The sequence below is a fragment of the Narcine bancroftii genome, chromosome 1 (assembly GCF_036971445.1).
Source record: "Narcine bancroftii isolate sNarBan1 chromosome 1, sNarBan1.hap1, whole genome shotgun sequence".
NCBI classification, from domain to species: Eukaryota; Metazoa; Chordata; class Chondrichthyes; order Torpediniformes; family Narcinidae; genus Narcine; species Narcine bancroftii.
This window is the reverse complement of record NC_091469.1, coordinates 446,574,784-446,601,205: the sequence shown is the minus strand read 5'-3', so window position 1 is coordinate 446,601,205 and position 26,422 is coordinate 446,574,784. Positions and strand designations below refer to the sequence as shown.

Genomic DNA, 26,422 nt, shown 5'->3' with positions numbered 1-26,422 from the left:
CAAATCCAGTAATCATTTCAGAAGGCAAATGGTTTATCAGACTTAATTGAAAGAGAGTTTAGGTGCAACATTAAAAAGACATTACTGTGAGAAACAATTTCAATTAGCATGAACATTTATTGTCTTCACCTCCATAGTTCTTGTTTATTTCAAAAATAACATTTACAGGATTTTAAGTTCACAGGATGCTGTGCTAATTTAATGGATACTGATGTAGTTGGTGTAGCTTATGTGCTTGTTTGGCTGGAGTAAGTCAGAATTTTTTTGCATAATGACAATAAACTCTCATCACGTTTTAGTAATTTTAAAAAGGATTAGATAAGGACATAATTCTTTATGTCATGTAGATGATGGGAGTGATCGGGAGAAATCTTCCACTCATTTCAAACATACTGTGTACTTGAAGAGCCTTGATCTGCAGACCTATGGACCTAATAGTGGGATTAGCTCTTTTGCAACCATCATTTCCATGATGGGCTGAAAAGCCTCCTTCTGTATCATAAATTTTCTGTGATTTGCACATAATTACTTCCACTGAAATGTATGGAGACACCAGTCCAGCACAATGTGGTACCCAGTTTTAAGTGAGTATGGTTATATGAATAGTGACGTGAGTGAGAAACTCGCCCACTGCAACAAAAACAGGATTTACCATATCCTAAAGAGCCATATTCAGTCATAGAGTTACTTAATTCCTCACTTCAATTCCATTGGCCAGGAACACTCTCATTTTGGATGGAAAGCAGGGGGAACTACATAACTGGAAGGCAATCTGTCACCAGTAGTGAAGAGGAGGGACCATCTCACAAGGCTGTCTACAGCTGGGATCAGCATCATGTCAGGGGAAGTTTGAAACTCAGAGGCAGTGCCTAGAGGAGTTCTTCTGCTAAATGCTTCCAATTAGTGAGTAATTTCAATTTGTGTTACATTTCCTGATGTTTAATCAATTTCAGCAACTCAAATGATGTTACAATAGTTGACAGACACTTTCAACACAAATGTTGTCATGAGTTTTGCTGTAAACTTGGAAGAACTTTAAATGTATGCCCAGCAGTCCGGTAAATGTTAGCCTCACTTAATTCTGCTAAAAAGCTGAATGTAAAAAAAAGACTTTGAAAAACTGCACTGCTGTTTTCAGTCCAGTGAGCCTCCAAATAATTGGCCTAATTAGTGTTTTACTCAATGTGTTCTGATGTATTGCAACTGAGCTAAGTGGAAAATGTGATCTTACTGTGATCATGCCAAGTTTAATCACTGCTAGCGGTAGTAATATTATACATAATACATGTTACGGTCCAACAATGGCACGGAAAGAACAAACCCCACAGCAAATACTTGAAAAATGATCTTGTGTTATGCAGACTATAACGTTGCTCAATGACTCCATAGCAAAATTGTAAACTTAATGCAGAAAACATCCCACTACATTTCATGTGGAAGGAAAAGAACCGAGTGGTAATGGAAAAGTTAAGAAGTCAGCCAAAGGTTGCCAAATCCACATTTCTATGGGAGAACTTTAGAATGATGGAGGATGACAGAAAATACAAAAAATAATACTCAGTAAAGCTATCATCTGTGGAAAATATTTCTGGTCAAAGACTGTTATCAGAACTGGGGATGAGAGAAACAGACTGTTTAGGTGGGATGAATAGGTCCAAGGGAATATCTCTAATGAGGTAAGGACAGGGTTGCAATGGGGTTAAGTCCTAGAAGTCATTGGATCGATGGGTTAACGGGAACATTTAAAGTGAGAGAAAATTGAACAAATGCTGGAAAAGGATAGGATTTGTTAATAAATATGCAAATGAAGGAACCTGAAAAAGGTGAGAAGTGCATTATTGAGAGTTATAACCAACAGGTGAGGCTATATTCAGGAGGAGGCATGTGAGCCAATATCACATGGATTACTTTAGAGCAGAAATGGTCAATTTTGATCCAGACAGAGGAAGCAAGATAACAAAAGTCATTGAAATTTATGTCATCCAAAAGGCTATCACCTGCCCTGATAGAAGATAAGGTCCTCATCAAGCTTATACAAAGCTTCATTATTCTTTGGCTTGGCTTCGCGGACGAAGATTTATGGAGGGGGTAAAAAGTCCACGTCAGCTGCAGGCTCGTTTGTGGCTGACAAGTCCGATGCGGGACAGGCAGACACGATTGCAGCGGTTGCAGGGGAAAATTGGTTGGTTGGGGATGGGTGTTGGGTTTTTCCTCCTTTGCCTTTTGTCAGTGAGGTAGGCTCTGCGGTCTTCTTCAAAGGAGGTTGCTGCCCGCCAAACTGTGAGGCGCCAAGATGCACGGTTTGAGGCGATATCAGCCCACTGGCGGTGGTCAATGTGGCAGGCACCAAGAGATTTCTTTAGGCAGTCCTTGTACCTTTTCTTTGGTGCACCTCTGTCACGGTGGCCAGTGGAGAGCTCGCCATATAACACGATCTTGGGAAGGCGATGGTCCTCCATTCTGGAGATGTGACCCATCCAGCGCAGCTGGATCTTCAGCAGCGTGGACTCGATGCTGTCGACCTCTGCCATCTCGAGTACTTCGACGTTAGGGATGTAAGCGCTCCAATGGATGTTGAGGATGGAGCGGAGACAACGCTGGTGGAAGCATTCTAGGAGCCGTAGGTGGTGCCGGTAGAGGACCCATGATTCGGAGCCGAACAGGAGTGTGGGTATGACAACGGCTCTGTATACGCTTATCTTTGTGAGGTTTTTCAGTTGGTTGTTTTTCCAGACTCTTTTGTGTAGTCTTCCAAAGGCGCTATTTGCCTTGGCGAGTCTGTTGTCTATCTCATTGTCGATCCTTGCATCTGATGAAATGGTGCATTACATTGTTGGAATCCACAGGAAGATGGATTCATGTGTGAGAGGGATGGAGAATTAAAGTAGCAAACACCAGGGAGCTCTGAGGCACCCCAGGAGAGTCAATGTAGGTGTCCTGCAAAATGATCACTCAATCTGCATTTGGTTCTCCATTTCAAAATGTACGGGCATTGTAGGTAATTGGGGTATTTTGTTGGCTTGGGCTTGTGGGCCAGAAGAGCTTGTTACCAAGCTGTATGTCTAAAAAAATTTTTTTAATTAATAATAATAATTTTAGAGGAGACCACATTTTAGAACACGGAAAATAGTTCATTAAATTGGAACAAGTGCAAGTGAATCATTATTTCACTTGGAAGGACTATCAGGATACCTGGATGATAAAAAAGGATAAAGTAAAACAGTGAGCATCTCCTGCAGTTATATGGGAAAGTACTGTGATACAGTCAGTGGACAAGGAAGATGGAAGTGGATCAGATAGTCATGGAAGGATTAGTCCCTTCACAACATTGAAAAATGCTGGAAATTGTGAAGGATGGCCAGGAGGCCAGCAAGAACCTGAAGAACCACGTGCAAGAGAGGGATAGGTGAGAGCAAAGTGGCAGGAAAAATATGAGATGTGATCAAAGTTAGTTTGGATGTTTGCAGGCATCTTAAACAATCAGTGAGCAGTTTGGGAGAAAGGGCAGGGAATGCGAGGTTAAAGAGAACACGCAGCTCCAAGGTGCACCACATGTCTCCTGTGACATTTCATAAGTTGTGCACTCCATCATCTGCACCAAATTTCTGATTTTGTTCACATTGGTGCTGAACCTCAGGCCAAAGAGTTAGAAAGCTGTGATTTACATCCACTGCAATTATCCATCCCTGACATGGTTCCACTTAACACTTCCAGACTCTGGTTCCACCTCTCCCTTCCCTCACCTAGCTCTATCACCCTTCCCCCACCCAATCACCAAGCACCCCTCCCCCACCTGGCTCCATCTGCCACCATGAGCACAAGGGTCTGTTGCTGTGTTGTATCTCTAAATTAATAGTTAAAATTAAAATTGATCATTTGGTAATCAGAGGTGGAGAGGGTGAGCAAATGTAAGCTCTTATGAGTGACTATCTCAGGGGATCTTTCCTTGACCGAACACACTAAAGGCATCATGAAGAAAGCATGACAGCACCCGTACTTCCTCTTGAGTTTGTGGATGTTTGGTATGACACAAGAAACTCTGGTAAATGTTTACACGTGTGGTGGAAAGTGTGCTGGCCGGCTTCATCACGGTCTGGTATGGAGATACCAATATCCCTGAGTGTAAAGCCCTTCAAAAGGTAGTGGACACAGTTCAGGACATCTCAAGTAAAACCCTCTCCACTATCGAGAACATCTACAGAGAACACTGTCGTCAGAGAGCAGCAGCAATGATCAAGGATCCACACCACCCAGCCCACACTCTGTTCAGGACACCACCAGGTTCAGGAACAGCTGCTACCCCTCCACCATCAGACTAATCAACAACAAACACAAGCAGGGACTTATTTAAGGACTTTTACTTGTGCATTTTACTGATTTTTTAAAAATTCTCTGTGTTGAAGTCAGTTTGTTTACATCCATTATCTGTTTACAGTTCTTTATCTGTTTACATGTATATGCTCTGTACATTTTTTTTTGCATGACCAATTAGTGGTAATTCTGCCTGGCCTGCAGAAAAAGAATCTTAGGGTGGTATGTGATGTCTGACGATAAATCTTAAGTCTGAATTCTGAATTTTTTTGCAAGTCCCATCACAGCACCTCTCTCCTCCACTTAATAAATTCCAACTTTGGCAGACACTTTATTCACGTATTGTGTAAGGGTCTTGTTTAAGGAGGGATATGCAGTGCACTCCATTACATTTGGAACAAAGGAAATATTTTGCTTTATTTGATCCTGTGCTCCACAGTTTTAAATTAGTAATCAAACAATTCACGTAATTAAAGTGCACATTCCAGATTTTATTCATGGTTATTTGAATACATTTTGGTTGGACTATATAGAAATTACAGCACTTTTTATACATACAGTGCCTTCCATAATGTTTGGGATAAACATTTTTTTCCCCTTTATTTGCCCTTGTGCTTCACAGTGTTAAATATATAATCGAACAATTCACATGTAATTAAAGTGCACATTCTAGATTTTATGCAAGGTTATTTGTACACATTTTGGTTTGACCATGTAGAAATTACAGCACGTTTTAGTTATAGTCTCCTCATTTTAGGGCAGCATAATATTTGGGACATTTGGCTTCATAGGTGTTTCTGAGTACCCAGGTATGTTTAATTGCCTCATTGGTGCAGGTATAAGAGAGCTAAGTTGCTTCCAAGATTTTGATCATCTTTGGAGTCTCTAGTTACCATTTTACTACGAGGACCATATTTGTCCTAATGAAAGTCAAAGAAGCCATTATGAGGCTGAAAAACAAAAATAAAACAAGTAAGAGACATCACCAAAATCTTATGATTACCAAAATTAACAGTTTGGAACATCATTAAGAAGAAAAAATGTACTGGTGAGCTCAGTAATCGTGAAGGGAGTGGTATTCCAAGGAAGACTTCCATTGCTGATGACAGAATTCGCATCATAATGAAGAAAAATCCTCAAACGTATGTCTAATAGATCAGAAACACTCTTCAGGGGCCAGGCGTGGATAAGTCAATGACTACTGTCTGCAGAAGATGTCTTGAACAGAAACACAGAGGCTACACTGCAAGTTGCAAACCATTTCAAACGTTTTATATTTTGAATCTTGGGCAGTCCCTTTACGCCTCCATACTTTGCTCTTGCCATCATTCTGATACAGGTTAACCTTGGTCTCCTCTGACCACAAGACCTTCTTCCAGAATATTGCAGGTTCTTTTAAATACTTCTAGGCAAAATGTAATCTGGGCACCCGTTCTGCGGCTAACTAGAGATTTGCATCTTGCAGTGCAGCCTCTGTATTTCTGTTTATAAAGTCTTCTGCAGACACTAGTCATTGACGAATCCATATCTGCTTCCTGAAAAGTGCTTTTGCTCTGTCGGACATACATTTGGGGATTTTTCTTCATCACGATGAGAATTCTTCTATCAGCAGTGGAGGACTTCCTTGGAATACCAGTCCCTTTGTTATTACTGAGCTCATCAGTGTGCTCTTTCTTCTTGATGATATTCCAAATGCTTGATTTTGAAATCTAAGATTTGGGTAATACCTCTGTGGTGGCACATCACCGGCCTACTGCAGGGGGAAATCTCTGTACCTGCAGGAGTGTAAGGGGGACAGGACTACACCTGGCTGGCTGTCAATCAGTCAACCTGAATGGGTCAAGCCCCACACAGTCGGGTGTCAATCACCCTCCGGGATATAAGCCTCAGAGTTACTGCACCTACAACCAGCCTGGCTCTGTGGAAGTCTTTGTAGATTAAAGTCTGATTCTGTCTAACATCGCACCACAACCGCTTACTGTTTTATTCTTGTTTTTCAGCCACTTAATGGCTTATTTGACTTTCAATAGCACAAATCTGGTCCTCATGTTGAAAAATGGAAAATACAGCTTCCAAAGGTGATCGAAAGCTCCAAAGCAACCCAAACTTTCTTATACCTGCATCAGTGAAGTAGTTCAACATACCCAAGTACTCACAAGCACCTGTGAAGCCAAATGTCCCAAGCATTATGGTGCCCTGAAATGAGGGACCTTTGTATGAAAAGTATTGTAATTTCTACATGGTCAAGACAAAATGTCTCCAAATAACCTTGAATAAAATTTAGAATGTGCCCTTTATTCTCGGTACATGTGAATTGTTTAATTACAAATTCAAAACTGTGGAGCACAGGGCAAATAACACTATGAAAAGCAGGATAGTTCCCCTATTTCATGGCAGCATAATGTTTGGGACATTTGGCTTCCCAGGTGTTTGTGAGAACTTGAGTATGTTTAATTGCTTAATCGGTTCAGGTAGAAGAAGGCTAGCTTGCTTCTAAGCTTTTTCATCACCTTTAGAATCTGTAGTTCCCATTTCTCAACATGAGGACCAGAGTAATGCCAACGAAAGTCAAAGAAAAACAAGAATAATTTAGTAAGAGAAATTGCCCAAATTTTAGGATTGCCAAATTAACTCTTCGGAACATCATTAAGAAAAAAGAGCGAAGATGACTTTCAACAACTGTTTGTTGAAGATTCATGGGATTCCATGTTGAAACATGTACATTCATCTTCCCTCTATGCTAGACATTCCTTATTACAATTTAAAATAGTCCATAGAGCCCACTATTCCAAAGTTCAATTAGATAATTTTACCCTAACATATCCTCTAAATGTGATAAATGTACAACTTCAGGAGGTACTTTATGTCATATGTTTTGGCATCTATTTCCCAAAACGAAATTTTTTTTCCAATTTCTTTGCTACAATCAGATGAACTCACAGGACCTGAAACATACCTCATGGAATTTTATAAATCCTTTTCTAAATTTCTTGTACCTCAATTAAGTTCTGCCCTTGATTCATTTAAACAAGGCAATCTTCCATCATCTTTTAATGAAGCTTGCATTTCTCTCATTGTGAAAATGGAGAAAGATCTACTTGAATGTACTTCTTATAGGCCTATTTCTTTACTAAATGTTGACATGAAGATTTTAGCTAAAGTGCTGGCCCACAGACAGGAGAATATTTTACCATTAATCACTTTTGAACATCAAACTGGCTTTATTAAAAATAACAATCATATTTTAATATACACCATTTATTGAAATTTTAATGGAAAATTTTTAATACATAAATATTTAACCACAATATAATTACGTCACATTCAATTGTAAATATGGGCTGGACCAAGTTTTATTGAATGGATTAAATTAATATATTTATGCCCTACTCTTCAGTTCTTACTAATCCTTAACAATCAAAATCTTTCAATCTTCAACGTGATACTCATCAAGTTTTCCTGTTAAGTCACTGCTTTTTGATTTGGTTTTGGAACCACTAGCAATTTCCTTTCGTGAGTGTAGATATTTTTCAGGCATCAATAGGAAGGGCATTGAACATAAAGTTTCCATACATGCAGATGATCTTTTTCACTTTGTATCTACTCCAGGTGCTTCTCCCCCAAGCATTCTGTCTTTATTATCACAATTCAGGTGATAGTAAACTTTTATCTTTAAATAGTCCCATAGCAAGGTATTCTGATTTTCCTTTTAAGATTATGAAAGACCAATGTACTTATCTTGGTATAACAATTACAAGGAGTTAGGAACATATTTTTAAAGAAAACTTTTCTATTTTATTTAATGAGAGAGTCACCCTTATCTATTTCTGTGATGGGTCATATTAATTCCATTAAAATAAATATTTTACTAAAATTTTTGTATCTTTTCCAATCTATCCCAATTTTCATTTCTAAATCTTTTTTCAATTCACTTGATTCCTCATATTTTGATTATGGCAAGGAAAACGCCACCTGCTGAAATAAAGTTTACTTTCAGAAAGCCAAAAGGAATGTCGGCTTGGTGTTTCCTAACTTTAGATTTTATTAGTAAGTAGTCAATTTACATAACTTGAATCTTTTGCTATAAATTGATAATTGAGTTGACCGCTCTACATGGCTAGAAATGGAACTAAATTTTGCTAAGAATACTTCCATGTTGGCAATTTTCGTGTCCTCTTTATCCTCTTCTCAATGTAAAATAACTGATAATCCAATAATTAAACACAGTTTGAGAATATAGGCATAATTTAGAAGAATATTTGGATTTCAGAGTTTTTCTTTTGCAAGTTCTATTGTATCCAATCACTTTTTTCAACCTTCTTTGCAATTTTGCATCTTTTGAACAATTGGTGATAAAATTCAACCCACCTAAAATCCACTTTTTAAGATATTAATGAATTAGACATTTTGGTTGATATCAGATTTTCCTGTAATCCTTGAGACGAATATTCTTGAAATATGTTTTGAACTACAACGTCTTTTAAACATTATATTTTCAAATCTCTTTGATGAACTATTTTTCAGAGCAATATTCTTCACAAGTATTTTCACAAGTTGCCCCCTATCTTGTTTGGGTTGCAGAACTGTGATCTTCAAGATTAGTTATTTCTTAAACAGGAGGGACTATCTCTGGGCATGTGAGGCTGCCTCTCTTTTCTTAAAAGAGCAGTCAGAAGTGGTCTTACTTATTTAAAAGTCACTTATGTTGTGCGTCTCCCTTAATAAGGATAATACAAGTCCTGTCTTTCCAAGAGGTCAAGTATTTCTCAGTATTCTGTCTTCTCATTCTTCTTCTGATGAAAATGTCTCTTCAGTATATAGTTCTCTGTCATTGTATGACGTTACATCAGCAATGAGATCAGTCTAAATTCCTGGAAACTATGTGACCATTTACTGAAATCTTTAACAGTTGTCAGCTCCAGTTTCTTGGAAACCATCTGTCCTGCATAACTCTGGCTTGCAGACATCATGATTCTGAAAGATGACCTCACATCTAAATGTATTGTATGGATGTGTGTGTGTAACATTATCTAAGACATATTTATAAGAAATATAATTTAACATTAATCTAAATATTACTATGAACACAGATCCATTACAGTTGCACATTGTATAATTGTACCGTTCAATTTCTTATACTTTAAATATCAATTTTAAAAATTTAAACTGGAAAATTCATGAATGGCTAAATCAGTCACCTGATCTTAATCCAATTGAGCATGCCTTCCATATGCTGAAGAGACAAGCCTCGAGAAAAGCAAGAGCTGAAGATGGCTGCAGTAGAGGTCTGGCAGAACATCACCAATGATACTCAGCAGCTGATGATGTCTATGAATCACAGACTTCAAGCATTCATTGCATGCAATAAATTATTAAACATGACTATTTAATATACATACCATTGCTATGTTCCAAATATTATGGTGCCCTGAAATAAGGGGACTATGTATAAAAGGTGCTGTAATTTCTACATGGTTAAACCAAAATGGATCCAAATAACCTTAAATAAAATCTGGAATGTGCACTTCAATCACATGTGAATTGTTAGATTACAAATTTAAAACTGTGGAGCACAGGGGCAAATAAAGGAGAAAAAGTATCTTTGTCCCAAACATTATGGAGGACAGTGTATTTTCACTGGAGGCAGTTCAGAGAAGGTTTACGGTGATTTCTGGGATAAAGAGATTGATTTAGGAGAAATATCTGAGCAGGTTGATCTGATAGTCTTCAGAACTAAAACAAAATAATCAGAGATCATTTAAGGAAATATTTACAATTCAAAAGATTTTTGAAGGGAGGTATTGAGAAAATGCTTGCACCTGTGAGGGAGTCTAGAATCATGGAGCATAGTTTCAGACAATGATTTCCACAATTAATACAGAGATAAGAGGTTTCTTCTCCATGTATTCATCAACCTTTGGAACTCTCCCAGAGAATTGTGGAGTTTGAGATAGATTTGTAGTCCAACAACCCATCAAGGGATGTGGGTTGTTGGACTATAAATCTGTCTGGCAGGAGAGTGGATTGGAGGCCAAGATTAGATCAGCCATCATGTCATGGAATGGCAGAGCATGAATCCTTCCCTGACTTTCTTACATTGATTATTCTTTAATGCATAGCTGATCGCTTGATTATTTATTTATTGTATTTGAAATCAAAATCCATCAAACACTTTATTTCATTCTTCCCTTATTGACTGTGTTTTGTAAACACGGAAAACACTCTTCGCGATTGTACGAATTCTTCCACGTTGTGAGTCATTTCACCCAGTTCCCCCATCGAGAGCTGCTGACCTCACCTCCAAGAGCTAGTTGAGTGGATTCTTTTATGATGTTTTCTTTTACTCCTAATTCCTTTTTATTGTTTCTGTCTAAATGTCAGTCACAAGTTTCCTTTATAAAGGGGATGACTCAAATAACAGTCTGTGTATTGGTCCCTTTGCAGCAACTGCGACTTGACTGGAATTTGAATGTGTTAAACAATAACACAGCTTCAGGCCTCAGTTGTTTGCTGCTTCATGTTCCCTACTTTACGCTGAGGGTTAGATGGTGCTCAAATCATCTGTATCATCAGCCATGGGGGGAGGGACACAGTCGACAAAGTGACATTTGAAAGAGTAGGATCATTGAGCTGTTCAATTTAAATTGACGTGCAAGTTGAAGTGCTCTGCATTCCCTACACACCAGATTAGCTCAGTCAGTGCAGCCAGGGAGAGCTAAAACACAGCTGAGAGAATGCTGCTGAGCTGTATAAACATTTCCTCAGGTATGCTGAGACGAGTGTTGGAACTCGGGCTTAGAATCACACATCAAGCAATGCTGGGTTAAGAACTGATGTCTCTACTATTGGATGGACAAATACTTTCTACTCTTAATGATAATGAGAATAATGAGTTTATTGTCATATATGTAAGCCAGCACATCGAGGCGACCTTGAACAAGGCACACAAATGCCTCAACTTTCTGAGAGGAGATTTAGCATGTTTGATAGAGTAAACGTCCACAGGTGCATGCAGAAAGTGTACTGACAAGTTGTGTCCCAGTTTGATTTGGTAATTCAAGTGCCCAGGAATGCAAAGGCTCCAGAAAGTAGAAAACACAGCCAGGTCCATCACAGGCTCTGACCTTCTAGCCATTGAATTCATCTCAAGAAGGCAGCCAACATCATAAAAGGCTCCCACCACCCTGGTCACAACTTCTTCTCCCTGCTACCTTCGTGTACAGGGACCTGAAGGCCAGATCCTCATTCTTTCTGACAGCTATCAGACTTTTGAGCCTCCCCTTGTCTCACGCTAATCAAACACCACAAAAGGACTGTCTGCTCTATTGCAAGTCATTTATTGCACTAGGATTACCGTAAATATTTATTATCTCTTATGTATGGTATATTTAAATCAATTAATTTACTCTTACAGGTTATCTTATCTTTTCAGTGGCAGCAAGAAAGAATTTTGCTGTACCTTATTCAGTGTTTTATGACCAATTAACTCACTATCATCATCAGACATTGCACCAAAATTCTTACTTGCTGCAAAATCATCTAAAATAGTGTCGTTAAATGAATTAAAAAGAGACAACAAACACAAAAATATAGACAGAAAATAATCCGTTATTCTAGTGGAAAAAAGTGGCTTGGCCACAACATAGACGGTCCTTTCGTGCTGTTGGAGCTGACCCTACTTCATGTAAAAAGAGGACGTTCAAGAGCCTGCAAGCCGTTGGAAATAAACTGTTCTTTAAATTAGAGGTGCTGGTCCTCAGGATTCTGTACCTTCTGCCTGATTGTGAAGAAGTGGTGACCAGGGTGATGGGGTCCTTTATGATGTTAGCAGCCTTCTTGAGGCAGTGCCTCACATAGATGTATTCATTGGCGAAGAGATCGGAGTCTGCGATGGATCTGGCTATATTTGTTACCTTCTGGAGCTTTCTTTGCTCCTGGGCAGTCAAATTCCCAAACCAGGTTGTGATGCATCCAGCCACTGTATTTCCACAGTGCTCCTGTAGAAGTTTGATAGAGTATCCAATGACATGCCAAATCTCTGCAGACTTCTTAGAAAGTAGAGGTGCTGGGGTGCCTTTTTCATGGTTGCCTCGATGTGTTGGCTCCAGGAGAGATGTTCGGAAATTATGGGTTCCCAGAAACTTGAGGCAGACAGCATCATAAAGGATCCCCATCATCCCGGTCACCGTGACTTTAATTCTTTACCTGGTGCTTCAATAAAACTCTGGAGGCAGTACAGTGAACTGGAATTCTCTGTCTATGTATAGCTTAGACGACTGGCTCCTCCTCTTGGCTCCGCCCCCATCAGTCCTGATCTAAACCCTGTTTTCCTACCTTACCTCCAATTTACCAGAAGATCATTGTAGATACTGGCTGTTAATTGTAAGCTAATAAAAGTGTGTTTGTACTCTGTACAAGTCTCAGAGTTTCTATCAATCATGTTACAATTTTATTAGCTTACTTTTGGAAATGTGATGGAATCCCTATTGAAGCCCGGCGTACTCCAGGCCGACCCTCTGTCCCCAGAGGCACTGGTTGGAGTACTTCCAGTCTTACCTAATGGCCACTCAAGAAGTCTTCCACTCTGGCAGCCTCCAGAGATCGACCCTCCTCTCCCAAGTCGGTCCCAAGGGATACGCAGTCATTAGGGACTGCACGATGCAGGAGACAGCAATCACATGAAGCCTCAGAACAACATGTTTGCGAGACACGGACTCTCTCAAAGTCAGCAATGACCAGGTGAATCACTGAACGAATATGTTCTGGAACTGTGGACACTGACGAGAAAGTGTCACTACGAAACAGTCTCAGCCCAGGTGAGAGAAGAAGAGTAAGTCCGCGATACACCCATGGCAGGAATGAGATCGAGGTACATGAGGCAGTGAATGCTAGTGTTGGGGAAGAAGGACCTTTCCAGTAACCACGATCTGGCGAAATCTCTTGGACAGGCCCAACTGGGAGTGGACGACCTCTCTAATGAAAGTGGCGCCTTCTCAGAAGACCAGGCCTGCAGAGCGCAGCCATTTCCAGAACTGAGTACCGCGGCCACATGCAACCAGGGATGCTACTTCTGTGGAGAGGCCAAACATCCCCATGCCAGATGCCCCACGAAGGATTCCATGTGTTCAGGATGCAGTAAGAAGGGACACTGGGTGAAAGTCTGTTGGGTCAAGGGGAACTCCAGGAAGATGACCACATGTGCAACCACCCCAACCATCGTGGATCTTGTGCTCAAGCCTAGAAGTGCGAATCCCTGCCTCTCCATGCTGCTTACAGCTGCCGTCTTGCTGCACCTCGTGACGGGAACTGCTACTGGAAGTGAAGCATCGAGGAAATCCAGAAGTGAAGCAACGGTGGAAACAGCAGCCTTCTTGCTGCTCCCTGGTGGTCGACACCATCTTCCAGGCCCTCAAAGTGGACAGTGAGAACAATGCAGCCTCCAGAGCATTGGCATCAATCATCCTCGACCAAGCAAAACCCTACCATCTGAACAACTCGATGATGAAGGTGAGGTCATCTGATGGATTACTTAATGGACACTGAATCAACTGAGAGCTTTATAAACTCTGTGACTGCTCTGCCATACAACTTAAAGGTTTACCCAAAGGACTACCATATTTATCTAGCATCACAATCGTATTCGGCGACTATTCAGGGGTATTGTACAGTACATTTAACTGTAAAAGGAGGGGAATCTTGTAAGTTCTGATTGTATGTATTGGAGAATTTGTGTGCTTCTGTGTTGCTGGGCCTAGACTTCCTGTGTGACCTTACAAGCATGACCATGGATTACTCAGGCCTACTTCCCCCAATCACGGTGCAGAATGGAAGGTCCCAAAAGCCAGGCACTACATGTGATCTCTCCACACTGAAGATTGAACCCCCCCCCCACCCTTGATTCAGAACCTAACCCCCGACTGTAAGCCTATAACCATAAAGAGTAGGCAATACAGTGTAGGGGACTGAGAATTTATTAAAGCTGAAACACAGTGGCTGCTTAAAGAAAAAAATAATTGAACCCAGCAACAGTCCATGGACAGTCCAGGTGGTAGTCACAATAGGGGGAGAAAAGCCCAGGCTAGTGATTGACTGAAGCTAAACTATTAATCACTTCACACTCTTGGATGCGTAACCACTCCCATGAATCTCGGACATGGTGAAATTACGCAGTACGGGTCTATTCGACCATTGACCTGAAAGCTGCATATCATCAGCCTCCAATCTGTTCCGAGGACCATCCCTACACAGCATTTGAGGCAGAAGGACGGCTTTATCAGTTCCTGAGGGTCTCAGTTTTCAAGGGGCAGATGGACGAAATGGTAGAAAAGCACAAGTTAAGGGCTGCCTTCCCCTATCTCGACAACGTCATCATTTGCAGACACAATCTGGAAACCATGACACCAATTTTCAGAAGTTTCTCCACACAGCCAAATCCCTGAACCTCACGTACAATGTCAGTAAGTGTGGGTTCCAGACTAAACGTCTAGCTATCCTGAGTTATGTGGTGGAGAATGGCATCAGTGGCCCAGACCCCAAGCGTATGCACTCTTCTTAGACTTCCCAATCCTAAGGATCAAGAAAGCTTCAAGGAGGTGCCTGGGCTTCTTCTCGTACTATGCCCAGTGGGTACCTCATTACACTGACAAGGTCCGCCCTCTGTTAAAATCGACCTCATTTCCATTATCGGTCAAAGCCCAGGCGGCTTTTAACTATGTCAGGAGCTATATTGCTAAGGCCAACAATGCATGTGGTGGACAAAAACGCTCCATTCCAGGTACAGAGTGATGCTTCTGACATAGCTCTCTGGCCACAGCCCTTAACCAGATGGGTCAGCTGGTAGCTTTCTTTTCCTGCATTCTACAAGGCCACAAGCTCCAAATCCCTTCAATAAAGAAAGAGGCTCAAGTCATTGTGGAGGCCATCAGGGACTGGAGGGCATTCCTGGCTGGCAGAAAATTTAAACTGCTCACTAATCAGTGATCTGTAGCAGTCATGTTCAATAACACAAAAAGGGGTAAAATAAAGAATGACAAGATTGCGAGGTGGAGGATCGAAGTCTCCACCTATAACTATGAGATAGTGTATAGGCCACGTACACTCAATGTACTTCCAGATGCCCTATCCCGAGGAAGCTGTACTGCTGCGCACACCAGCCCATTGTGGTCAATTCACGACGAGGTCTGCCACCCAGGCATCACCTGCATGGCCCTCTTCGTCAAGGCACGCAACCTGCCCTTCCTATTGAAGACATCAGGAAGATGACCAGGTCATGCCAGGTCTGCGCTGAGTGCAAATTACACTTCTACCCCCCTTTCAAAGCGCACCTGATAAAAGCTTCCTGCCCCTTTGATCGACTCAGCATCAATTTCAAAAGACCCCTTCCTTCCACCAACAGAAATGTGTGCTTTTTTAATGTTATTGATGAGTACTCGCATTTTCTGTTTGCCATCCCCTGCCCAGACACCATCACTGCCACAGTCATCAAAGCTCTGCACTCCGTTGTCACCATGTTCAGCTATCCCAACTATATTCATAGTGACCAGGGCTCATCATTTATGAGCAAAGAACTACACAGATACCTGCTTGTAAGAGGCATTACGTCAAGCAGGACGACCAGCTACAACTCCCAGGGGAACGGACAAGATGAAAAAGAGAATGCAACAGTTTGGAAAGCATGAAATTAGCTCTCCAATCTAAAGGCCTTCCAGATTCACGCTGGCAAGAGGTTCTGCCCCCCATGCTCCACTCCATAAGATCGCTTCTCTGCACTGGAACCAATGAAAGTCCTCATGAACTAATGTTTACATTCCCAAGGAAATCTACATCGGGGATCATTCTTCCAGCATGGCTAATGACACCAGGACCAGTCTTGCTGAAAAAGCATGTGAAAAGAAGCAAAACAGACCCTCTGGTCGACAGAACGCAGCTACTGCACACAAACCTATGTGGCGTACCCGGATGGCAGAGAGGTCACCGTCTCGATCAGAGACCTGGCACCTTCAGGAACTGAGGTCCCAATGCCCACAATAGGGCTGGAACCTGCAAATACCGTGCACAGGATTCCAGATGACATGGTTCCAACCACGCAACCATCAGATCCTGAACCCCTGAGTCCCCCTTTGAGTCCCAGTATCCAAGACCCACAGGAGGCACAGGAAGTTATGGAAGAGCAAAGTCCACCAATTCTAAGGTACTTGACCAGAATAACCAGGCCCTCAGGCAGACTCAACTTGTAAATAATTGTAAAAAGCTCGTGTTGCTGAATGTGGTCTCTGTTTTCACCCGCAAGTTCTCTTCTGAAGGAAGGGCTGAATGCAGTGAACTGGAATTCACTGTCTTTTGGTAGATTAGATGACCGGCCCCTCCTCTTGGCCCTCATTGGTCATCTATAAACTCTGTTTTCCCACCTTACCTCAAATTTACCTGAAGACGATTGTAGATATCGGCCGTTAAATGTAAGCTAATAAAAGCGTGTTTGTCTCCGAGTTCTATCAATCACGTTACAGGCAGAAACTTTAAACAGGGCTCACTCATGCTGCAAGGTACAAGCAGGCTTTTGCAGTGTTCCATTCTCTATCCCGAAAATACTTGGTGATTTTTTTTAGATCAGGATAAAGGAAGATCTTGCGATATAACATCTCAAAAACAAAACAGAATAAATTGTGGAGGCAACAAACAAAAAATAAAATCAAACGTGTTTCTCAAGAAATGCCATGGTACTTACTTCATGATTCTATTGCAGATCGCAATGTCATACTTTGGCACAGACAAGATGGATCAAAGGGCCTGTTTCTGTAGTGCTGTGGTGTTCCATTGTCTACACTTATGGAGTTGTACAGCATAAAGCATTCTGCTCACTATGTCTTTATCAGACTTTTAGCCCCTCTGCACTAGTCTCATTTTCCCACATGAGATTCAGATCTTTCTATGCTTTTCCTTTGACTCTTAAATATGGTGATTGGATCTGAATCCAGCAACTCCACTAGCAGCGAGTTCCAGATATCCTTCATCTCACCTTAAAACTCTGCCTTTTGTTGTTGGTACTCCTACCATGGAAAAAGATTCTATCTACCCTGTCTATGCCTGATAATTTTATATACTGACCAGGTCACCACTCTACATCCAGGGAAAGCAAGCCCAACCTATTGAATCTCTCCCCATAAATAAAGTCCTCCAATCCAAGTAACGTCCTCTTCACTTCAACGCACCCACAAACTTCCTCTCATGTGGTGATCAGGCTTTGAAGGATGTGGTCCAAATGGAGGTAAATGGGATCAGTGTATGTTATGTCTTTTGTGTTCCTTGGAAGGCTTCTTATATAACTTCGAGATGTGAGATTTCATTAACAGAAAAGACTTTACTTACTCATGCTTTCCACCATCTAAGGAAAACCTGTTCACACACTCTCATAAATACGCCACACAGTGGTACGCAACAGTTATTAAAGTGAGAAGGATGTATTCTTACACAGTTACAAAATAGTTCACATTATCCTGACTCATAACAGTGCAGATGGGCAAAGAGGCTAGCAGAGACATGATGGAATGAAGGGCCCCTTTCCTTGCAGTAGCTCTATTCCAAGTGTGGTCTAACCAGAGAACCCAATGTGTAATTAGTTTTACAGATGACCCTCAGCAAAATTTAAACAAAAGGGACTTCTCAAGGATGTATTGGGTCTGTTATGCTTGGCCTCCAACTTTCAAGACTGTTTTGGTTTGAGATAGATATAAGGATAGCCAGTGAAGCTTTTCCCTTTGATCCTCACATGCCTAAGGTATCAGTAGCAGTGCGGACAAGAATGACATTGAAATATCTGTGATAAGAAGAGTGGAAAATTTCTAAAAATATTGCATGCTCGTTAACCTAGCACAACTTCACACTACCCTCTTCATTTGCTATTCAAAACATCTTGTATTGCAATAGATTCATGATTTTTTACTATTTGTCAATGTGTGAAGAATCCGTGGTTATTCACGTTACTCATAGATCCTTGATTCTTGAATTTTATTAACCTGCATTTTTCTCTCTCAGCTGGACAAGTAATTACAGCATTTTTTTTTTTGTTTTACAGATTTTGTTGAAAGTGATACAACTTAAGAATGTTGAAGGGAGAAGTTGAACTTTTGTACAACTTTGAAATTCTACCTGATTGTACTCCGTGGATTATGCAACTAATCTTCCAGTCAGGTAAACCACGACAATGCAAACACTGCTACACTGGAAGTGGGGTGGCAGTGGGTGGGGAAGGGTTTTGCAGATAACTGGGATAAATGGCAGATTTCATGGCAGAGCAATGGCCTCATTGCACCTACTCTACCAGCTCCAAGGGAACTGAGCTAATTACCACCCAAAAACTAAATGAACACTAAAAGGCCTGGAGATACAAAATGATTATTTGCTCTTTGCATTACAAATGGAAACCAACATGCCACTACCAGACCTTTCACAATAGGCAGAATGTGGCCTGAAGATTGTCATACCCTTCATCTCTGTTCCCTTCAGGGCATAAAGTTATGTATCAAGTCACCAAGAGTATCTCCATCTGCTTTCAAACTGGTCTTTTAATTTAGATTCAGGTATAACTGTTTGCACATTAAATGCTGGAGAACAGAACAGACATTTAACATATAAAAAAAGAATGTGGTTAGCCCATAAGTGGTGTTAAGCAGTGGCAAGGCCTGTTACTTTGCTGTATCTCTAAATTTTAATAAAACATAAAATTTTTAAATTTTATAAATATTTTGTGTGTGTGTGTGTGTTGAGGTGTGGTAGGTTGGGGATGGTGATGCTTTGACAAGGTAGATGTTGAGACCAATCTTGGAAAATAAAATGATTTAAATTAATTGACCACAAGAAATTTGGCAGGGCCAGACTCTCAGACTGCTAACATGGTCAAACACGCTTTATTCTTGGCATGAAATCATCCCTATAATTAGATTGTGAAAGAGACTTTATTTAAATTGTTCTAACAACACAGTGCAAGTAAATGTTCTGCTACCTCCATGGAGTGCTGCCATTGAGGCATGCCCAGGGATATGCTAATATTATGCTTGAACAGCAGACTGTCAGTGGCACAGATGGAAGAGATACTCCATTTTTATGCGAAATGATATGGTCTTCTATTTTACTTGTAGTTTAAATGAATCATTTAGACCTGGTGTTAAAAATCATGGAGCATAAAGCAATACACTGCCACATGGAAAAATCCCTGCTGCCTCCCATGCAGGTCCCCTCATGCTCTACTCTATCAGTTCTTACATACTTCCCATACCTTGGAATATGGGTTGCAATGCAATCATGATGAAGTGTCATTCATTTATTAGCTTGATGGGGGAGCAATTCAAACCTCAAAGAGGATTTTTATGTTGCTTAATTATCATGCGTTCCACTGATCTGCATATTTGGAACATGTTACATAAGCCTTTTGTTACCCTTAATGATCTTTGACACCAATCTCCAGGCTGTTTCCTCCTCACTGCAGTGAAGAATTGTCTCGATATCATGGAAGAAATTATTTTAGAGGGTTTTGGTTAAAAATGTGGTATGCAATGGTGTTTTGTGACATTGAATGAAATGAATAGGTCCAGTGGGGACACACTGATAGGTCCAATACAGTGACCACTAACGTCACAAGGCACCAGAATTACATAAGTTGCAAGGCCACTTGAAGCAAGTATCAGGAGTAACTTGTCTCATCTTGGCTCAAATTTGTCAACTAACCTGAAGGACATCATCCACTTCAGACTAAAGCGTGGTGGATAATAAATCATCCCATGATATTAATAGTTGAAAATTTGGTGTAACTTCCAATATTAAAGGTGGTATTGGGAGGAGTGAGAATGGTGGGGGGGTTGAAGAATGTGTGGGGAACCCTGCATCATGTGGTATGGGTTATTGAATCATACAGAACAGAAGCAGGTCCTTTGATCTACCTTGTCCATGCCATCCATTAATATCCATCTATATTAATTCCATTTTCCACCACTTGGCCTCTAGCCTTCTGTGCCTTGGTGATTCAAGTGTTAGTGCAGATGTTTTCCAAATGTGTCTAAAGTCTCTATGGTCCAGATTCTAACCACCCTCTGAGGTCACTAATAAATCTCTTGCCCTAATACCATCTTAAACCTATACCTTCTATTTATAGGAAATTCTATTATGGGGTAATGTTTCCTAATATCTACTGCATCTAAGTAGTTTAAATAGTTCAACCAGGTCCCCCCATGCTTCACTTTATCATTGATCTCTATAGTGCACCAATGTTCACAGATATCTAATCACTCATTGGAATGTTTAGCCCTGAGTGCCTGGTGACTATCTTTAGAATAACTCCTTGATGCTAGATTGGCACAGATGCTATATTAATATCAAAACATTCCCGCCACAGCGCTAGAATTCATATTTGGGCCAACGCTGATCTAAAGCTGAATGGCCCAAGAAATGATGAGTTAGTAAATAGTGAAAGCTGTCAATGTCACCTTCCATCCCTTTGCCATTAAGACAGGACTGATTGGACATTAATTTTTGAATTAGGTTTCTGCTTTTCTGCACATAACTGGTTAAATTTTCACAATTTTGGGTAGATGCTAGTTTTGCAATTTGAGGACAGCTAGTTCTATTACATAAATCAACCAGGATTTGTCTCTTCTGTTCCAATCAAAGGGAGTCACCGAGTCATACAGCACAGAACATGCCCTTTGGCTCAACTTGTCCATGCTTTTGCTGTAAACAGTGTGTCTACCCCTTTGTATTGTCACATGAATTGAATTGCATCAGCTCAAATCTGATTGGGGGGATCTCAGGAGGATGCTGAGAGAATAATCCTCACGACACATCTGCCTGAGCAGTGTCGCAAATGCTTCAGATATAGCCTGGCGCTTGTGCTGTGCTGCAACATTGTCAGGCATAGAGACATTCTTTGCATTTTGTCTTCTGGTGAAATGTTTATTGTCCATCTGAGTTCATGGCTGGGTGTGGCAGGAACTGCAGAGACCTAGCCATGTCCATCATAGGCACTGATCTCCCATCCATTGAGGCGCTGACTCAAGTGGGCAGACAACATCATAAAGGATCCCCACCACTCTAATCACAATCTCTTCTCACTGTAACCTTAAGCACCTCCAAGTTCAAGGATGGATGCATCCAACAGCTCTCCGGCTCTTGAACCTCCCCATACAACCTTAACCTCAATCATAAACTACCTCCAGGTCCTCCAAATAATCTGTTTACACTACTGAAGCACCAGCATTTTTTTCTTGCGAAAACAGCAACTGTGAATATTTATTTATCTAACTTTTGATATTTATTATGTTTTTTTTCTGCCTTGGCATATTGTGCTTTTCGTTGTGTTGGCATATTAAAAATTTTTTTAGACGTACAGCACAGTACAGACCACTTTGGCCCACGAGTCCATGTCACCCAATTATACCAAAATAACCTATCTCCCCAGGATGTTTTGAACGTGGGAGGAAATCGGAGCACCCGGGGAAATCTCACGCAAACATGTGGAGAATGTTCAAACTCCTTACAAACAGCGCGGGATTCAAACCCCAGTCCTAGTCGTTGGTGCTGTAAAGGTGTTGCGCTAACAGCCTCACCACCCTACTCTTGCAGTTGGTGTATCTTACATACCTGTTTGACTGCAGCAAGTAAGAATTTTGGCCACATTGTACTATTCCAGAAGACAAAAAAAAGTCAATTGACATTGACCCATTGGTTTTCTGAGTGATCTCTTTTGATAGCGATAATGAATTTATTGTTAGACACAAATGTATGATATTGTTACTTGCTACATCCTAACAGGAACTTCTGTTGAAAAGAAATCTCCAATAGTACACATTAAATTAACCTAGTACAGAAAGAGATTATTCATGTACAAGATAGATAGAAAAAGAAATATTCACAACTAGTACAAGGAACTCATTGTCAGAGTCATTTATGATTAATGTAGTAAGGTGAGGTTCAAGAGCCCAACAGCCATTGGAAAAAAAAACTGTTCTTGAAATAAGTGGTGCCGGACTTCAGTTGTCTGTACCTTCTGCCCAAAGATAGCAGTGAGAAGAGCATGTGACCAAGGCGACGTGCCTTTATGATGTTGGCTGCCTTCTTGAGGCCGTCCATCACATAGATGCATTCAGTGGCTGAGAGGTGGGAACCTTTAATGGAACTGATTATTTTTACCTTCTGGAGCCTTCTCAAATAAAGGAACTGATTATTTTTATCTTCTGGAGCCTTCTCAGTTCCTGGGCATTCAATTTCCCAAGCTGGCCTGTGATGCAACCAGTCCATATATTTTCCAGAGTGCACATGAGAAAGTTAGATTGAATATTTGATGCAAAGCCAAATCTCCTCGGACTCTCTAGAAAGTAGAGACGTTGGTGTGACTTTCTTCATTGCTGCCTTGATGCGTTACCTCCATGAGAGGTCTTCTGTAATCAGGAACTTGAAGGTTCTTTCTTCTTTTTCAATCTGTTTATTGAGTTATATCAAATATATATGCAAGGGGGGAGTGACATTACATTCATCTATTTACTATAAGAAAAAGAATATTTTATTTAACAAATTATATGTTAGCTATAAATTTCTTCTCCTCTTGGAAAACCAAAAGAAAAAGGAGAGAGAAAAATATATTATTACAAAATTCCCTCTTACTAAAGACAGAGAATGGCTCTCCCTAATTTTAGATTTTATTATTGGGCTATTAATATCCAGCATATTACCGTTAAGATTTATTATTCAGATGTATATGAATGTCCTTTATGGGTAGATTTGGAGAGGAATTCAGTTAGGGTGTACTCGTTGGCCTCATTACTGGGAGCTCTTTGCATTCTCCAAAACTAAAAGACGAGATCTTAACCCAGTTCTTAAGAAAGCAATAGGATTTGTTTCCAGTTTTGTAAACTTTTTTTGGTTTAATAATTTTGTTTTATCCAGTAAAATACATCATAATTTCTTTTTTAGAACTTAAAGGTTCTACCTCTCTCAACTCCATCCTATCAATGTGGATCTATCCTCATAAGACATGTTCTCCAATCCAGGCAGTAGCCTGATAAATCTCTCTGCATTCTTTCCAAACCTCCCTATACTGAGGCAACCAGAATTGAACACAATATTTTAAGTGTGGTTTAACCAGAGTTTAACAGAGCTGCAGTGCTACCTCATGGCTCTTGAATTCTCTCGACCAATGAAGGCCAGCACACCATAAACCTTCATAGCTATCCTATCAACTTTGAGGGATTTGTGGACTTGGGCCTCTGTTCTTCCATATTTGCCAATGATCCTGCCTTTAATCTTGCACAGGTACCCGATCCTTTATCCGGAACCCCTGGCGGACAGTGTGTCCCGAATGTCAGATTTTTCCGGATTTCAGAAAGCCAGATTTAAGCCCACCCGAATTGTGCTGCCTTATCCACCCCCACCCCCTTCCAGTCGCGTTGCTGTCTCCAACCCCCCCCCTTCCCACCTCACGCTGCCGGTCTCTCACCCGCCCGACTCGCGCTGCCATCTCTCCCCCTCACCCGCCCGACTCACGCTGCCATCTCTCCCCCTTGCCGGATTTTATATATCCAGATAAAGGATTATATACCTGTACTTCACCTTCAAAAGTGTATCACTTCACACATTTCCAGATTTAACTAAATCTGCTGCTTTTGCTCATAACTCAGCATAATGTCTATTTTTTTTTCTTTGGCTTGGCTTCGCGGACGAAGATTTATGGAGGGGGTAAAAAGTCCACGTCAGCTGCAGGCTCGTTTGTGGCTGACCAGTCCGATGCGGGACAGGCAGACACGATTGCAGCGGTTGCAAGGGAAAATTGGTTGGTTGGGGTTGGGTGTTGGGTTTTTCCTCCTTTGCCTTTTGTCAGTGAGGTGGGCTCTGCGGTCTTCTTCAAAGGAGGCTGCTGCCCGCCAAACTGTGAGGCGCCAAGATGCACGGTTTGAGGCGTTATCAGCCCACTGGCGGTGGTCAATGTGGCAGGCACCAAGAGATTTCTTTAGGCAGTCCTTGTACCTTTTCTTTGGTGCACCTCTGTCACGGTGGCCAGTGGAGAGCTCGCCATATAATACGATCTTGGGAAGGCGATGGTCCTCCATTCTGGAGACGTGACCCATCCAGCGCAGCTGGATCTTCAGCAGCGTGGACTCGATGCTGTCGACCTCTGCCATCTCGAGTACCTCGACGTTAGGGGTGTGAGCGCTCCAATGGATGTTGAGGATGGAGCGGAGACAACGCTGGTGGAAGCGTTCTAGGAGCCGTAGGTGGTGCCGGTAGAGGACCCATGATTCGGAGCCGAACAGGAGTGTGGGTATGACAACGGCTCTGTATACGCTTATCTTTGTGAGGTTTTTCAGTTGGTTGTTTTTCCAGACTCTTTTGTGTAGTCTTCCAAAGGCGCTATTTGCCTTGGCGAGTCTGTTGTCTATCTCATTGTCGATCCTTGCATCTGATGAAATGGTGCAGCCGAGATAGGTAAACTGGTTGACCGTTTTGAGTTTTGTGTGCCCGATGGAGATGTGGGGGGGCTGGTAGTCATGGTGGGGAGCTGGCTGATGGAGGACCTCAGTTTTCTTCAGGCTGACTTCCAGGCCAAACATTTTGGCAGTTTCCGCAAAGCAGGACGTCAAGCGCTGAAGAGCTGGCTCTGAATGGGCAACTAAAGCGGCATCATCTGCAAAGAGTAGTTCACGGACAAGTTTCTCTTGTGTCTTGGTGTGAGCTTGCAGGCGCCTCAGATTGAAGAGACTGCCATCCGTGCGGTACCGGATGTAAACAGCGTCTTCATTGTTGGGGTCTTTCATGGCTTGGTTCAGCATCATGCTGAAGAAGATTGAAAAGAGGGTTGGTGCGAGAACACAGCCTTGCTTCACGCCATTGTTAATGGAGAAGGGTTCAGAGAGCTCATTGCTGTATCTGACCCGACCTTGTTGGTTTTCGTGCAGTTGGATAATCATGTTGAGGAACTTTGGGGGACATCCGATGCGCTCTAGTATTTGCCAAAGCCCTTTCCTGCTCACGGTGTCGAAGGCTTTGGTGAGGTCAACAAAGGTGATGTAGAGTCCTTTGTTTTGTTCTCTACACTTTTCTTGGAGCTGTCTGAGGGCAAAGACCATGTCAGTGGTTCCTCTGTTAGCGCGAAAGCCGCACTGTGATTCTGGGAGAATATTCTCAGCGACACTAGGTATTATTCTATTTAGTAGAATCCTAGCGAAGATTTTGCCTGCAATGGAGAGCAACGTGATTCCCCTGTAGTTTGAGCAGTCTGATTTCTCGCCTTTGTTTTTGTACAGGGTGATGATGGTGGCATCACGAAGATCCTGAGGCAGTTTACCTTGGTCCCAACAAAGCTTGAAAAACTCATGCAGTTTGGCATGCAGAGTTTTGCCGCCAGCCTTCCAGACTTCTGGGGGGATTCCATCCATACCTGCTGCTTTGCCACTTTTCAGTTGTTCGATTGCCTTATATGTCTCATCCAGGGTGGGAACCTCATCCAGCTCTAGCCTTAGGGGCTGTTGAGGGAGCTGGAGCAGGGCGGAATCTTGGACTGAGCGGTTGGTACTGAAAAGAGATTGGAAGTGTTCTGACCATCGGTTGAGGATGGAGATCTTGTCGCTGAGGAGGACTTTGCCGTCTGAGCTGCGCAGCGGGCTTTGGACTTGGGGTGAGGGGCCGTACACAGCCTTTAGAGCCTCGTAGAAACCCCTGAAGTCGCCAATGTCCGCGCTGAGCTGTGTTCGTTTGGCGAGGCTAGTCCACCACTCATTTTGGATCTCCCGGAGTTTGCGCTGAAGATGGCTGCATGCGCGACGGAAGGCTTGTTTCTTCTCTGGACAGGACGGCTTTGTAAGGTGAGCCTGGTGGGCAGCTCGCTTCTTTGCCAGCAGCTCCTGGATTTCCTGGCTGTTTTCGTCAAACCAGTCCTTGTTTTTCCTGGAGGAGAAGCCCAGTACCTCTTCAGTGGATTGCAGTATGGTAGTCTTCAACTGATCCCAGAGGGTTTCAGGGGACGGGTCCGTGAGGCGGGTTGCAACGTCGAGCTTTGCTTTGAGGTTTGCCTGGAAGTTTCCTCTCGCTTCGTCTGACTGCAGTTTTCCAACATTGAACCTCTTTCTGGGGG

The 26,422-nt window shown here is 41.8% G+C and overlaps 1 protein-coding gene across 13 annotated transcripts in view; it reads left to right on the top strand.

Moving 5' to 3' along the window:
- The window catches only part of jcada (junctional cadherin 5 associated a), a 206,910-nt gene that overhangs the window by 99,201 nt on the left and 81,287 nt on the right, over positions 1-26,422 (top strand). For 11 of the 13 annotated variants that reach the window (XM_069914492.1, XM_069914491.1, XM_069914486.1 and 8 more), the window contains one exon: positions 18,383-18,498. The gene's annotated coding sequence lies outside the window, so the exon portion shown is untranslated. Of the gene's footprint in view, positions 1-718; positions 904-18,382; positions 18,499-26,422 lie in introns of all 13 variants that reach the window. The other 2 variants (XM_069914489.1, XM_069914487.1) reach the window with 1 other exon arrangement.